Raw genomic sequence first — 15,653 nt, forward strand, 5'->3', positions numbered from 1 at the left:
AATAAAATCTTTAAAAAAAAAAAAAAAAAGAAAGAAAGAAAAATGTTGAACAAAATCCTACTAAGAATACAACATGTATGGTTATTAGGCATAATGTGAACTTTAAAGTGAAATGCCAAAGAAAAGTAAATACTTAATTAAACCAAATTACATAATGTTTAAATTTGAGGCATCGATCAACAGACTAGGCGGAAAGCTAGAGTTGACACAGAGGTGTATAGGACCACCCAAATTTATGGATGCTGTACTACTTTGGTGACTGCTATTGAATGCATTCTATTCTGGGATTGAGTGATGTTTGAGTTATTTGAGCTAACAAGATTTAAGAAGTTTTTTAAAGCTACCCTGTATTTTTCTTTCTTATAACCTTTAAAACCAGAAGAAAAAATAGAGACAACAGCAGAGAATTTAACTAATGACTCATTTATGTGTTAATTCTAAAGCATCATAGTGCCATAACCTTAACAAATAACATATTAGTAACTCACCTCTTCTTTGTTATTCTAATTTAGGAGAGTCTAAGGACATTCTAAGACATACAGTATGCCAAGAAAAAGGGTGCTCAACACATTTCACTACTAACAGTTGTTACTGTAAAGTTGCAAAAGCTATAACTTTTTAAATCACTCAGGTTTACTACTATAAACATAATAATTCTGCATTTACTACCTAGCTGGGAATTTTCATCTATGGTTTCAGGAAATTTCAATGAAATTCAATCTAACAACTATTTGGAAATATATCTATTTTGTTTCCTCTTCCTCTCTCTTACTATTTATAGATCCCTAGATTGTAAGGGTCCTTCTTCCAGTACATATACTAATGGGCTAGCCATATGATACATTGTAGTTGTCCAGTGAAACATTTCTCTCCTTATTTATTACTATATAAGAAACAAACTTAAATCCATCAAAAAAAAAAAAAAAAACCCAAAAACAAAAACAAAAAAACCTCTCTTTTCAAAGCTTTTAACAAAAGATATCACAAGATTTCAAATATGTCTTGAGATTATTGGTAAAACCTCATATTACCAAGTCTAGGTATATTCTCTGTAGGATTTATCCCTTTATATAGATGCAATCCAAAATAAATGCGACTGCATTTCTTAAGGTATTGTTTAGAAATGAGGATGGCGAAATAACAACATCATGCCTGAGCCACACACATACTTGCTTAGTGTGTTTGTGTGTGTGTATATGTATACACATGTATATGTGAATATGTATGTATGTACATATAATATGTATTTACATATAATGTTATAATATTTTTATATATGTAACGTGAATGATATATAATTTTCTTATTTTTGCTTTAGTAAAGATAATAAATGTAACTAAGTAGAAGATTAGGAAGGGTGTGGGGAATGACAGTTCACTTTTGAGCTCTGAAAATAATGATGTAACATGTCAATATCTGTGTTTTCAGCAATTTAATCATCTACAGAAGGCATAATTGCTATTATGGCCTATGTTATGTTATAATTATGTTCTGAAGCTGACATTTTTGGTTTGATGAAAATAAACAGCCACCAAGGAAGACTATTCTTTACTTCTACCAAGAAACTTGATAGTAAAAAAGCTTTCTAACCAAGGAGAAATGTAACTCAGGCTTACAATAACCTCAGACGCTGTCATTTGTCTATCAAAAAACAAACATGCATATATTCAACATGGAGAAGAAATAATACTCTTCTGTATTTCTTTGGAATTCTCAATCTTAGCAGGGTTTTGGGTGTACCAAAATAGAAACAAATTAGAAAATTCATATCCTCTGAAAAACCCCCACAAAACATCTCTTGAAGTTCAAATCCACTATTTATTAGAAATGCTCAACTGAAGTAGTTGAGATAGGGTATTTCAGATTATGCCTATACCATTAAAATTTTCTTCCAATATTATTAGTTTTTGTATAATATGGGATAATTTACTATGCCTTTTAAGAAAATCTTGTTTTATAATACAACGTTAGAGAGCATTTCATATAGTAGGTACTTGTAAATATTCTCTCTACCTTTCCAAAGAGATACCTACAAAATATGTTATGTATTAGTAAGTGATTTGTCATGTTACTTCTCTTTGTTTTCTATTTTTTAAAAGACTTTATTCATTCATTTGAGAGAGAGACAGAGAGACAAACAGAGAGAGCACAAGCAGGGGAAGATGCGAGGGAGAGGGAGAAGCAGACTCCCTGCTAAGCTGGGAGCCCAATGTGGTTCTCAGACCCAAGACCCTGGGATCATGAACTAGTGGAAGGCAGACACTTAACCATTTGAGCCACGAAGACATACCTGATTTCTATTTATAATTCAAATGTTAAAAGTCAACTCTTTTCAAGATTTTTTTTTCCACAAAATTTAATGCAGCTCAGCAATAACCCAAATATTATGAGTCAATTAGAAAACACTTATTGGGTACCTACACTCTGCCTGACCCTTTGTTAGGTATTAAGAAATGTAGACATAAAAACTCTTCCCTTAAGTAGTTTTCAATCTAGTTAGAAAGACAAAAAACAACAGACAGCAGAGGAGAAAATGTAACATAAGAACAACAGCTGAATTTGAATGGTGCCAGAAATTTATAGCATTAGATTTGTCAATTACCAAAACAAATTGATGGGCTACATTACAACTCATTCTTGTAACATTTATTTGTTTTTGTACTCTAGTGTTTGGCACTAGTTACAATCTTACTGGGGGAGAAAAGATCTGATGGCATTTGTTTGAATAGTTTAACTTGATCGTTTGGAGAATGAAGGCAAGTGAATGTTCTTAATTTTTTTTTTTCATGGATTATTGACTAAATGGGGGGGAGAGAAGCTTTTTTTCTTTCACATGATTCTGTTGAAACTATATCATGAATTATTTAATTGGCTTTCCTTTCTAAGTATAATTTATTTAAAAAAATATGAAGCATTAAAACTCCAGAAAAGTCTGATAGTCTTAAAATATCACACGTTAAATTTGTCAAGCATAGGGGAAATGGGGTTGGGGGAGCTTTTAAAATGTAACTAGACAACCAACAAAAATAACAAAATTTATTTAAAATATTATACTTTTAAAAAGGTTGTGGTTAATTTAAATCCCTAAATGTAAATAAATACTATTATAAATAAATAAATTTATTTTAAAAATAAAAAGATGGGGTGCCTGAGTGGCTCAGTGGGTTAAGCCTTTGCCTTCAGCTCAGGTCATGATGTCAGAGTCCTGGGATTGAGCCCCGCATCGGGCTCTCTGCTCAGCACCCCACACCCCCGCCTGCCTCTCTGCCTACTTGTGATCCTGTCAAATAAATAAAATCTTTAAAAAATAAATAATAAAGAGATAGAAGTGATTTGATGAAAGAGAGATATGAAGGGTTGAAAATGCTAATTATGATGGTAAGGTGAAAGTGCACAAAGACATGCGAAGTGTGATAACACCTCTAAGAATGACCCTATAGCTAAAGTGAACTACCAGAAGATAAGGGCATATGGACAATATTCAATTCCTCTTGCTTCATTCAGCTTTGTATGTATACTTTGCATTTCAGGTGCTGCTACATGGTGGTAAAAATCAGTAATTTGTCAGAAAAATCATTTATGGAATACTGTGACTTCCACATAAAGATGACAGCATTCCTTAAGTGAAATAAGCCAGGAAGAGAAGATAAATACTGCATGGTATCTCTTAGATGTGTAATCTATAAAAATAAATAAACAAACTCATAGAAACAGATAATGAAAATAGATAATAGAATGGTCGTTACTCAGGGCTTGGAGATAGGGAAAATAGGGAGAAGCTGGTAAAGGTGACAAACTTTCAGCTATAAGATGAATAAGGTCTCAAGATCTAATGTGAAACATGGTAATTTTGGTTGAAAATGCTCTAATGTATAATTGAAATTTGCTAAGAGAGTGAAACTTAGGTGTTCACACACATTTGAAAAGCTAAATATGCGGGGCTGTGGACGTGTTAACTCAATGCTGGGGATCCTTTCACAAGGTAGATGCATATCAAACCATCATGTTGTACACTTTAAATAGATTATGATTCATTTGTCAATTATGCCTTAATTAAGCTGAAAAAAAAGTCCACATTCCTCTTTATACCAATCATTAGTGAGCTATTTTACGTTACAGAAACTTACGTAGAATATCAAATTTCAATTCCATTAATAAAATATATATATTATGTTGGGGTTATCAAAGGGATATTTTTCCTTTTTTAAATCAACACTAGGATATTCATATTCACAAAAGTATTTTAATAATCTTTCACAAACTATTGGAGAATAAATACTAAAATGTTTAAGACACAACTAGTAAATGTTAAAATTGAGAGTCACAAAATGAACCTTCTAGACTCCTGATCATAATATTACCCTTCTGGCTTCATTGTCCTTGCATATAATGCTTTCTTTCCCTTTGCTAGGCTGACAATTTTTTATTTATCTTAAAGAATCTCCTTTTTATGGAGATTTTCTTCCTTGAGAAGAATCTCTTCTCTAAAGCTTACCTTGACTATCTATAGGAAGATTTCTCATGTCTTTGACCAACCACTGTACTTTGTCCAGATCTTTTCGGATATGTGTTTAAATGAGAACAAATGGGTTCCTTTGGTCACCAAAATTAGTTCTTGCATGATGTATACCAAGTGTTAAATAAGCATGTGTTGAATAAACAAGGAAGTACTTTTCTCTGCCTAGGATATGTTGAGATGGATTAAAATAAAAAGTGAGTAATTAGTCTGATTTCTCCAGAATGAATTCAGGGACTGAGGAACATGAAGAAGGTGGTTATCATAGGTAGTGGGGATGGTTAACCAAAAGCCACAATGACATTAATTATGGTCATATCAGTTTCATAAAGTTAAATTTCAGGAACCAAAATGGAAATAATACAAGCTGCGATTATAATGGCTACGACTGATGGCAACAGCAAGTAGTTTTCTCGACTGCACAATTCTATGGTGGAATTTGTGGTTGCTACTAAAAGTTCAATCTTGAATTTATTTCAGTTCTACATTTTTCATAAAAATTCTTTGAGATAGACGGGCTTATTTTAATAAGTCAAATAATCACCCAGAGCACACATCTGTTACGTTCAACTGAGAGGCTTGTATAAGGTATTAGAGTAGAGATTTTTTTATAGGTGGTATAGTTGTTTTAAAAATGGGAATCCATTTTATAGACAGTAATTTATTGCATTTATATAACCAAACATACCATCCATTTCTTATTTAGTTTCCACAACATATAAAATTTAAGAGAACATGAATTAACTGAATGGCTTACAAATAGTGGTCATTTCAGCATGATCTCTATAGTTAATGTTTATGGAAAATGTGAAAAGCACAGGTTGATTCACTATTTTGAATTGTCTTCCTATAACTGTCATGAGAAAAACTGGGGGTGCCTGTAATTATACAGCATACAACGGTACAAAGAACATAACACTTTGTCTGCTTGGGATGCCCTTTCTGTCTGTATTTACCAAGACCCTCTTAGTCACCTTTCTAGGTGTATTTCAGGTATCAGCTCCATGATGCCATACAAGATCCACTGAAGAAGAGTTAAAAAAATACCACTTCCTACGCCGTTAGTGTTCTGTACATATTGTACTAAAAACTATTTGTCTTAGCAATTGTTAATTTATATACCTTATTAAGCTATTAACTTCTAAAGATCATGATTTACATACCTTTATATTTTGAGTACTTCAGAGAGCTCCTGAAACAATGTAGCAGCTCAATATATTTTAAGTAAGTAGAGTGAATGAATGAATATGGATTGATATTTTGAAAGCAATAATGAAAAACATAGGAAATCAAATTGATATCAGAACACAAGTTAAATTTAGGTCTCAGAAATAAAAAAAATATATAAATATTACATAACTACATTTTGCATGTATTCAAATACTTTGATGGCAAAACTAGGGTAGTGCAGAGAAAGAAAAATTCTACAACAAAGAACAGAGCTAACACTTTCAAATAAGAAGTAGAGGGGAAATTGCCAAAGGTGTTAAGATGTGAAAAAAAAAAAAATGAGAGCAAAGTGTGCATAAGAGCTTCAAACCAACCTGTCCTAAGCTCTTCAAGTAATGGCCTTGGGGAGAGACTTGTACACTCAGAGAACTAGAAGCATCAAATGTCACTATTTCAATCTCTTCCTGGAAAGATGAAGAGTCAGAGGCCAGGGAATTTAATAGGCTTATCCATATTATTAAGAGTGAAGAAGCCAAGCTGGGAATCCCAGTTAGAAATGGAATAACAAGAGCTGGGTTCTCATCACAAAATACCAAAAACAAAAACAAAACTCAAAACAAGCAAAAAAGTTTTGAAACCATTTGAAACCATCTACAACTTTGTTTTTGTTTTTATTGGGGTTTTTGTTCTTTAAGATTTTATTTACATATTTGAGAGGGATAGAGAGGAAGGGAGCACAAGCTGGGGGAGCTCAGCAGGGAGCCTTACATGAGGCCCCATCCCAGGACCCTGGGATCCTGACCTGAGCCTAAGACTGACTGAGACACACAGGCACCCTGGGGTTTTTATTTTCAAAACAAAAATTCTGCAACTGAAGGGGCAATGACTGCTGTTGGGAGGCGGGATAGTTAGCAACAGAATTCAGATTTACCATATTTACCATATTTCCAGTCTACTATTCTTGTTTAGTGTAGTAGTAAGAGTTATTAGCTTTAGAGTGATATCAACCTGTGGTAGATTATTGGCATCACAACCTAGTATGATGTTGCCATGAACAAATTACTGTCTAAACATCAATCTTTGAATCTGTAAAATGGGATTAATAGTAGTGTCCAGTTCATACTGTTGTCCTCAAGAGTAAATGAGATAATGTAGGACGAACAAATAATGCACACCCCAGAAGGTAAGGTGATGGTAGGATTCACAAGTTCTTAAGATGCTACAGCAGGAGCTGCAGGCTCCCTACACATAGTCAAATATTTATTGGAATGGACATCACAACGATGCTGTCTAGAAGAGTCTAAAAATAGAACTAGCACATGATCCAGCAAACCCATTTCCATGTAGATATCCAAAGGAAATGAAAGCATTTTCCTGAGTTATCTGTACTACTATGTTCACTGCAGCATTACTCAGAATAGTTAAGGCATGAAAAAAATTAAGTGTCTGTCAACAGATGAATAGATCAAGAAAACATAGCATTAAAAATGATAACTAGGTGATGTGATAGAGGTGTTACGTAAAACTACAGTGGTAAGCATATACCAATATATAAGCATATCAAATCAACACTTTGTACATCTTAAATTTACACAATGTTATATGTCAACTAAAAAAAAAAAAAAAAGAGAAAAAGAGAAAAAAGAGGAAAAAGGAAAGAAATACAGACAGACAGAAAAGTCTTATTCAGCCCTAAAAGAGAAAGAAATCCTTTTATTTGCAAGAGTATGATGAACCTGGAAAGAATATGCTAATTAAAATAATCCAGACATTGAAAGATAAATTCTGCATGGTATCATTAACACATGAATTAAAAATAAATAAATAAATAAATAAAGATTAAAACCATAGAAATAGAGAGTAGAAAAGTGGTTGCCAGGGACTAGAGGAAGAAATAAGGAAAGACTGATAGAAGGGTTTAAAAAAAAAAGATCACTGGGAATCTGTTAGCGGTTACACTCTCAAGTCCCAATGACAAATACACACCATGGTGATAGTCAATTAATAAGTCAATGGTTACAATCTGAACTGAGAAAGATAATAATAGAGTTTATTGGTAGGCTAAGTTTTCTTTGGATTATATATATGTGGGCTGGGAGCAAAGACTACAATCACATTGTTTTGTTCACTATATTCAAGAGTAGAACATTTTTAGTATGCAAATCATTTTATCATCTGATCCAACCCTGCTATTTCCACCCATTTCCTGTTTTTTCCCCAACAAAGACTTCACACAGGTAATGATTACTGATACAAAAGTTTTCTAAATCACTAAGCAAAATTTTCTATCATGATAACTCTCGCTCTCACTTTTTTTTCCAACTGCCTATTAGCCAATGCCGTTAGATGGACACTTCCAAAGAATATTTTATTACAGGAGCATTCTTCATTTATTCTTGTTTGACTCTTTTGCACATCTGCCCCTATAAGGTTTATGACTATACTCACTTCAATTTTAATCCCATATAAAGCCTCAATAATCTTCATAAAACATATATTAAAAATAAAAAGATCTCCTCTTTGCCCAGGCTGCCCATTCCCGGGAGCTCTTGGTCAGAAAAGAATTTCTTTGAGCAAATTTGTAAAAGATGGCATTCTCCAGGTCAACAGAGCTCCAGAAGAGGACACAATGTGGGCTGGATTGAAGGTCCTACTTGGTCCTACAACCAAGCACAGCAGTCCAGATCTTTTAAGTATTAGTCCTGGATCCAAAAACCTTTGGGGCCAGATGTATTTCAGAAATCAGAAATTTTTAGATTTTAAGAAAGGTAATTAGGCGCCTATTTTTGTATATTTTATAATAACCCTGGCAGGGTTAGGAGGAGCATCTCATGACCAAACATATTAATATTTCTTCACCAAATATGTGAACAGTCATATAATAAAAGATAAATAAAAACTATAAATAGTTTCATGTCAGATAAGAGCAGGGTTGCCTCCAAATGTGAGTTCGGGCTGGGCTAAAACTGAACATTCTCGTAATTTATGTTTAGGTAAAAATTAACCTAACCTGAACTCATATTTGGTGGTGAATCTGGCCTGAACTGACATGAGGATATATACAGTTATTCATTAATTTCTAAGCTTCTTGAGAAGAAGATTTGCAATTTATTTACCTTTGTATGCCCTCTAGCACCTTTTAATGAACTTTCAAACAGTAGCTATCAATACATTTGTTGAATTGAATACACACACATATGTATAAAGACATAAATCAAGATAATAATATTTTAAATACAAGAGAAGGAAGACAACTAAATAATTATCACGGACTAGCAAATAAGTCAAAACATTTATACTTCTTGTCTCCGCTTTGTGGCCATACCCTCAGGAATTATATGTGTAGCTTAGTAAATGAAATCTGCATTTCCTACTTTTACCCAGCAGAAATTCACACACTAGGAGCAGAAGCAAGTGCTTATTTGTCTTGCTTCATTATCCTAATGAATAAGATAAGACTGTCAGGGATTTGTAACTGAATCACAGACATTGAAGTGTTCTCGGTTTTTAAAAAAATGTTTGTACCTGTGCATATAAATAAGAACAAAGAATGATTATTTCAGGAAAATTGAACTAAACCTACTTAACCTAGACTTAATTTACATATGTTGATATTTAGCCTTTATGGCATAAAATGTGCCCTATATAAGAAACAGGTAACATTGCACTAGAATTGTTATTTTATGTCTTGAAGTGGGGGGGGTATATCCTATTTTAACCTATGAATCATATAAATCTACACACCTTTCTCTCTGCAGAGATGGCAAAATGCCCCTTCTTTATAATGCTGAGAGCAAACCATTACGATAAAGAAGTGTGGCTATTTTCAGAAGTAGAGTAGAAACTTGCATGGTGATAAAATCAAAACCTCTTGTATCTAGGTAACAGAAAATCTTTACCTGCCTATTGTTATTCATCACCGTGATGCATAAATACAGATATGTAGCCCTATACCCCAAGCTCTATGCCCTCTTCACAGTAGAGGGTTCTCTTATTCCAAACAAGTTTTGAATTTAGGGAAAATTCATAATAAAAATAAAATAATACATATGAATAATTAGTATATGCATGTAGTCCTGTGCTATAATTATTCGAAGAGCAAATTAAGATGATATCAACCATTAATTGAATACCATTTAAGTAAATTTCCTGAAATTATTTTTCATATTAACTACCCTGGGTTTTTTACTGCAGAGTATCTAAGATTTTACTAAGTGGAAATATCTTATATACCTGACTACAGAATCAATAACGAGCTATTTAGAAAAGATAACTGATAGTATGGTGTCCTTAGTCTGGGTTCTCCTGAAAAAAGAACCAGAGACAAGACTTTGGGTTCTGCTAGCTTATCAGGCAGGTGATCACAGTGAGAGAGGCACAAAGGAAAAAAAGAACACTAGAGCTGCCACTACTGAACTAGGTATTCTTTTGGAAAAATGGCACTTAGTCCCACTGGAAGTCCTCTGAATCACATGTAGATTGCATGGATGCCCTACCAAAGAAGGGAGGGTTGGGTCACTCCTCTAGTGGCTTACTTATTCCACTGGTTGATGAATGCCCTTAGGGCATTACCTCCCTTGAGTTTGTGTTATACCTGCACTTGGGCTGATCAAGAGAGAAGAAAATCCTTCTGTGTGGATCAAGGCTTTTGAGTAATTAAGAGAATGGGATTTATAACCTGTTAATAGTGTTACTGGAGCAGAGAATCACAGGTCTGGATATTCCACTTGCACACATATGATTTGTTTCCTTTCATCATTATAACTGATATAAATTATTTTTTGATGATGGTGTAAAAGAGGGCTCACACATTTCCCTGGGGCAGTAGTGATCAGGTTGCACTCACAGAGCCTGGTCACTAAGGAATCTCTGTTCCCAAAATCCAAGATGGACTTTAAAAATAGAAAGAAGGATACTTCACCAGCAGAGGGCTAAGAGTCCAATAAGGGCAATAAAGGTTTATTACTAGGTATTATGTAGACAATGAATGATGAATTTGTTTGATAATCAGTTTGACTGATGTTTGGCAAGGAGAAGACAGATAGTCCTAATCTTTGGACAATAAATTATCTATGAGAGGTAGTTACTAAATGATTTAGTAATGATTTAAAGAACATGGGTGTGATGATTACATTTGCATTTCAGGAAGATCACTTAAAGGGAGTGTACTAGGAACATGCGAAGCTGAAGGAAGGGAGAAGAGAGAGAGGCTAGTGCAGAATTAAAGGCAAGGAAGGCTGAAGACCAGATGGAATCAGTGGAAACAGAATGGAGAGGGAAGATTTCAGGGCTATTAAAGCAGCCTAACAAGGAAACTTGCTAACTGACGCAATGTTGGCAGGCTTCTCTGATGCTTCCTGGTGTCTGTCTGGGTAGCAAGGTGCATGCTAAAGTGGCAAAGCAGACATTCAAATCCATCTTTTCAGGTTGCCAAAGTGGTACACTCTCTATTAAAGCAAGACTTATGGTCCAATTTTCAAAACAAAGGGAATGCATGCAATTTCTTCTTTCAAAATTGCTCTTTTGCATTTCTTTTTTCTGCTTATTTAAAAAAAATCTCAAGGGACTCACAAGTAGTTTTATTCTAACTACCTTAATTCACTTGGTATTTAGATTAATATACTTGAATTTATTTCCTTGTGATAAACAGATTGACTTGTCCAGCCAGTTAAAAAAAAGCAGTATGGGGCACCATGTATTTCTATCAGAAATATAGTATAACAACTGACAATAATAACAGTAATAATTATCCAATTTCAAGTTGGAGAAGTACCTTTGACCTTGACTTGATCCCTCTGGTCTATCTAAGTCTGATTCAACATTGATTTCTTTCCCAAGGAAGTTGCTATAATCAGGTTATGGCTGATTTATCACAATATGCTTACTGGCTAATAATTTCTCATCTTGAACTTGCTTCTCTCATTTTTTTCTTCCATGAAAAGACATATTGAAATGTTCTGTTTTTTTTTTTTTTTCAAAGCAAGGCAAATTCTCCAAATGTTCTTCCATATTTCTCTCAGTGGGTGGTGTTAAGTGACCTCCAGTCTTCGAGAACTACCCTAATTGCACTGTATATGTTGGCAGGGCAAAAAATCAAACATAAATAAAATAAATAAAGCTTTCTGCAGGAAATCTAATTTAGATTGCAAATATGGTAATAGAGAAAGAACATATGCTCAGAAATCACTAGGTTTAGGTTCTAGACTTTTCCACTAAATAATTTTTGTGATTTTGACAAAGTCACTTAGTCTTTTTGAATTTACATGTCTTTGCTTATAAACTACATCAAATTGAACCCATTCTAAATACACAAATATGCATACCTAATAATTTTAAGCATGTCTACAAATTCTGATTCTAAATATAACAAAAATCATTACTATAGCTTAGTGTGGGCTTCAATGTCAGTTAGTTGACTAGTAAGCATGTATACATCATTCGAGAAGGGCACACACTTCATTTCGGGTGAGTTTTACACGAGAAATACCTTTAAAATTATCCAGTAACCCTGGATAGTACCACTGGGGTTCTTCAATTCACAAATGACAAAACTGAGGGTCAGAGATTTTGAGTAGTGTGCCTTAGGTGCACATAGCTTATTAGTTCTCCCTTCAAGGGACTTCAAGCTAAGACTTGTACTGTCTAATCCAAATCCTTATAATTCCTCTGCCAAAAAATTAACAGTTGCTGGCATATGGCCATTAACAAGGAAATTAATCAGGAGAGATCAGATAGTGCTGTGCAAACAAACAACTCCCAAATCTTGATGATTTAATACATTTTCTTCTTCATTCATGTTTTACCTCTGTTGTGGGTTGCTGAGAGCTCTGCTATGTATCATTGCCACACTAGGTGCCAGGATGACAAAACAGCCATTATCTGGATTTTTGCCAATCACCATGAAGAAGAGTGAGAGAAACAAGCAAAGCACAGCACAGCACGGCTCTTAAACTACTTCTTGCAAGTGACAAGTCACTTTTTGTCACATTTCATTGGTTAAACAAGTCACATGACCACATGTAACGCCAAAGAAGATGGGAAAGTTAAATCCTACCTTATGACCAGAGAATGTGACGTATTTAAATGAATAAAAATAATGAATATCATAGCATGTTTAGCAAGTGGGAATATAAAAAATTGAAGTTTATTTCCTAAAATAGAGAAGTTCTTCAGAGTCACATTTGTAATGCCCAAATCTCTCATAATTTGTCCTTGAATCTCTGACATAAATCAAACTTTCAGGAACAATAAAGTATGTGCTTCTGAAAATTTACCAGTCAACATTTAAAGCAGACTTTGCCTACCAGTGACCTTCTGGCAAGATTCAGCTGGTGCATGGGTTATTAGGCACACCTTTTTTTTTTTTTTTTTTTTTTTTAAATACTGAATTAGCTACTGATATTTTTAAATGGAGATTTCAGGTACAAAAAAAAATTGGTGTAACTTTCTTTTAAAAATTAAAGATCTGGTAGAAGTTAGCAATCATTAGTCCATGGCAAAAGCTGGCTCTGCTAATATTATCCTGGGTAGTTGGATCAACAATTTTCTAGTATGTCCCTGATTTCACTACTCCCTATTTTCTTAACAACCAGGTTGTATCACTTGTTTAATGTGAATGATCAGTCAGAAACTGCTAACTGTGCATCAAAACAGACGGTCCCCTTCTGTGGACCTAAAGCTAGCTTATATTTCTCAGTTTTCTTTGTTCTTGGGCAATATGGCTTTGTGCTCTCTGGTGGAATGTGACTGGAAGTGGTGTGAGCCACTTTCAGAGCTGGTCCAAAGTCCCTATTGTCCAATGTCTAGGATATTGCTGAATACCCGCTCTGAACTCTTACAGAGATTTTTTTAAAAAATGTCCATTGTGTTAAGTCTCCAATATTTTGAGATCTGTTTGTTACAAGTGGTTGATTAGCCTACTCTGATATATGACTTATGTAAGCATCTGAGTGTGTGTTTACAACAAACTACTTAAGGAGATTCTTGGACATAGTATTTTTGAAAATTCTCAGGGACCAAATCATTTCAACTTCCTTTACCTGGAACAGAGGGCGTGAAGGCGGCAGAGAGAAAAACAAAAGAACAAAAAGGGAAATATGAAAGTACATACCCTGTATGGTTTGAGAAATACTAGTTGAATCGATTTGGCTTCATTTTAGAACAAGAGTAGGAGAAAATGTAAAATTTTAAAAGGATGAGACTGTCAGGTTAAGAGAATTTGGAGTAGACTGTGGGGAAAGAGTAAGTGAATTAGAGTAAAAGTGATATGATCTTGCATCATTTTTTAGGGCCACTCATTTGATATCACTATAAATTATAAGTAGGGAGCCTAGAGAAAGTGGGATTGTTAGAAGGTACTATAGGCATATAGTGGAAAAAGAAATTATCAGGTATCATTTATTGAGTGCTTAATAATTCTGAGCCCTAGGAAAATAATTTCCTATTCATTATCTCAATTAATAAAGCAGTATTATAAAAATCCATTTTATAGACAATAATATTTTAAAATGCTAATTGACATAGCAAAAAGTATATGTCTAGTGGGTGGTGCAACTGGAATCTGAACTTAAATTCATCTCTTTTTCAAGTCTGTACTAGTAACTATTACAATATAGTGTATAAAGCAATCTAAACTTTGGTAGTGAGGACAAAGTAGAAAATACATAGGAGTGAAGAAGTAGCAGTTGGACTTCCAATTGATTTAAACTGTATTGCGATACTACTAAGTACCAGGCATTGGACTGGAAAAGTAAAGCATTGTTTTGACTAGCAAAGGATTTAGAGTCCAGGGGTGTTTGAGGATTTGAGACAGAGACAATGGTCAGGCCGTCATACCATTATTACGTCCCCTTCCATGAAAAAAGATTGTGCTGAGTGACTTTAAAAGATGGTCCCTAAAGAATTAAGCCTCCTGCCATTACATGTTTTTATATACCTCCTGTGTTCACTGAATCCAGGCTGGCCCTGGAACTGGGGTTAATCAACAGAATGTGGTAAATTCAACCTGTGCTTGTACCCACCTAGCCTTTAAGGCAGCTCTCTATTTCTTCCCTCCTGGAAATCTTACTCTGGGGAGCCTCAAGGTGCCGTATAAGAAGTCTCACTTTAAGGTGGAGATTGCACATGGAAAGACCACATGAAGGAAGCACACAGAAAGGTAACACGGAAAAGAGAACACTTTAGGCTATATAAAGAGAGAATGAGGCCCAGCCTTCTCAGAAGGCTGTCAGATGAGTCTAAGCCCTATTTACCATCAACCTTCAACAACAAGAAACCCCAACTAAGATCAGCCTAAACTGATTTCAAACAACACAAAATAATGAGAGATAATAAATGGTAGTTGTTTTAAGGTTTTAAGTTTTGGAACATTTATTATACAGAAATAGATAACTGAAAAAGGGACATTATATGTCTGTGGGATATTGGAAAATGTGAAAGGAATAGCTTTGTATTAAAGAAATAGCCTGGCTAAAATAATAATAACAATGGCAACAAATATAATAATATCAATAATGATATTACCAGGCATTTTTAAAAATTCAAACCCTTGTTCCACCAGACCATTCTTACTGCATTGTGGGTTACTGTATTAATTCAGAAAGAAGAAAGCACATCATGCAACATTTGAAAGAAGAATATCACATCCTTTCAATTATAGCAACATTCATTGGATCCTAATTCAATGGATTGAGCCCATAAGGTGGGTAAAATTGTCCCCCCAAACCAATGCTATAAAAAACCCCTCCATTGATTCATGCATCTCATCTTCTCTAATTATCATCATAGTTAGAAATGGCATCCCTCCACATTTAATGAAATAGCCTGTTCAGACACTGTCCAGTTACTTCAAATTCCAGTCATCTATCACCTGAATCTTTATGGAGTGGCATGTGTTATTAGCCCATTGCTTACAGGCTACCTGGTTTTGGGACTTCAAACTGTAACTGGTAGACAAAGGACAATACTA

This window comes from Enhydra lutris, unplaced genomic scaffold, assembly GCF_002288905.1.
Source record: "Enhydra lutris kenyoni isolate GAN:26980312 unplaced genomic scaffold, ASM228890v2 scaffoldscaffold5, whole genome shotgun sequence".
Taxonomy (NCBI): domain Eukaryota; kingdom Metazoa; phylum Chordata; class Mammalia; order Carnivora; family Mustelidae; genus Enhydra; species Enhydra lutris.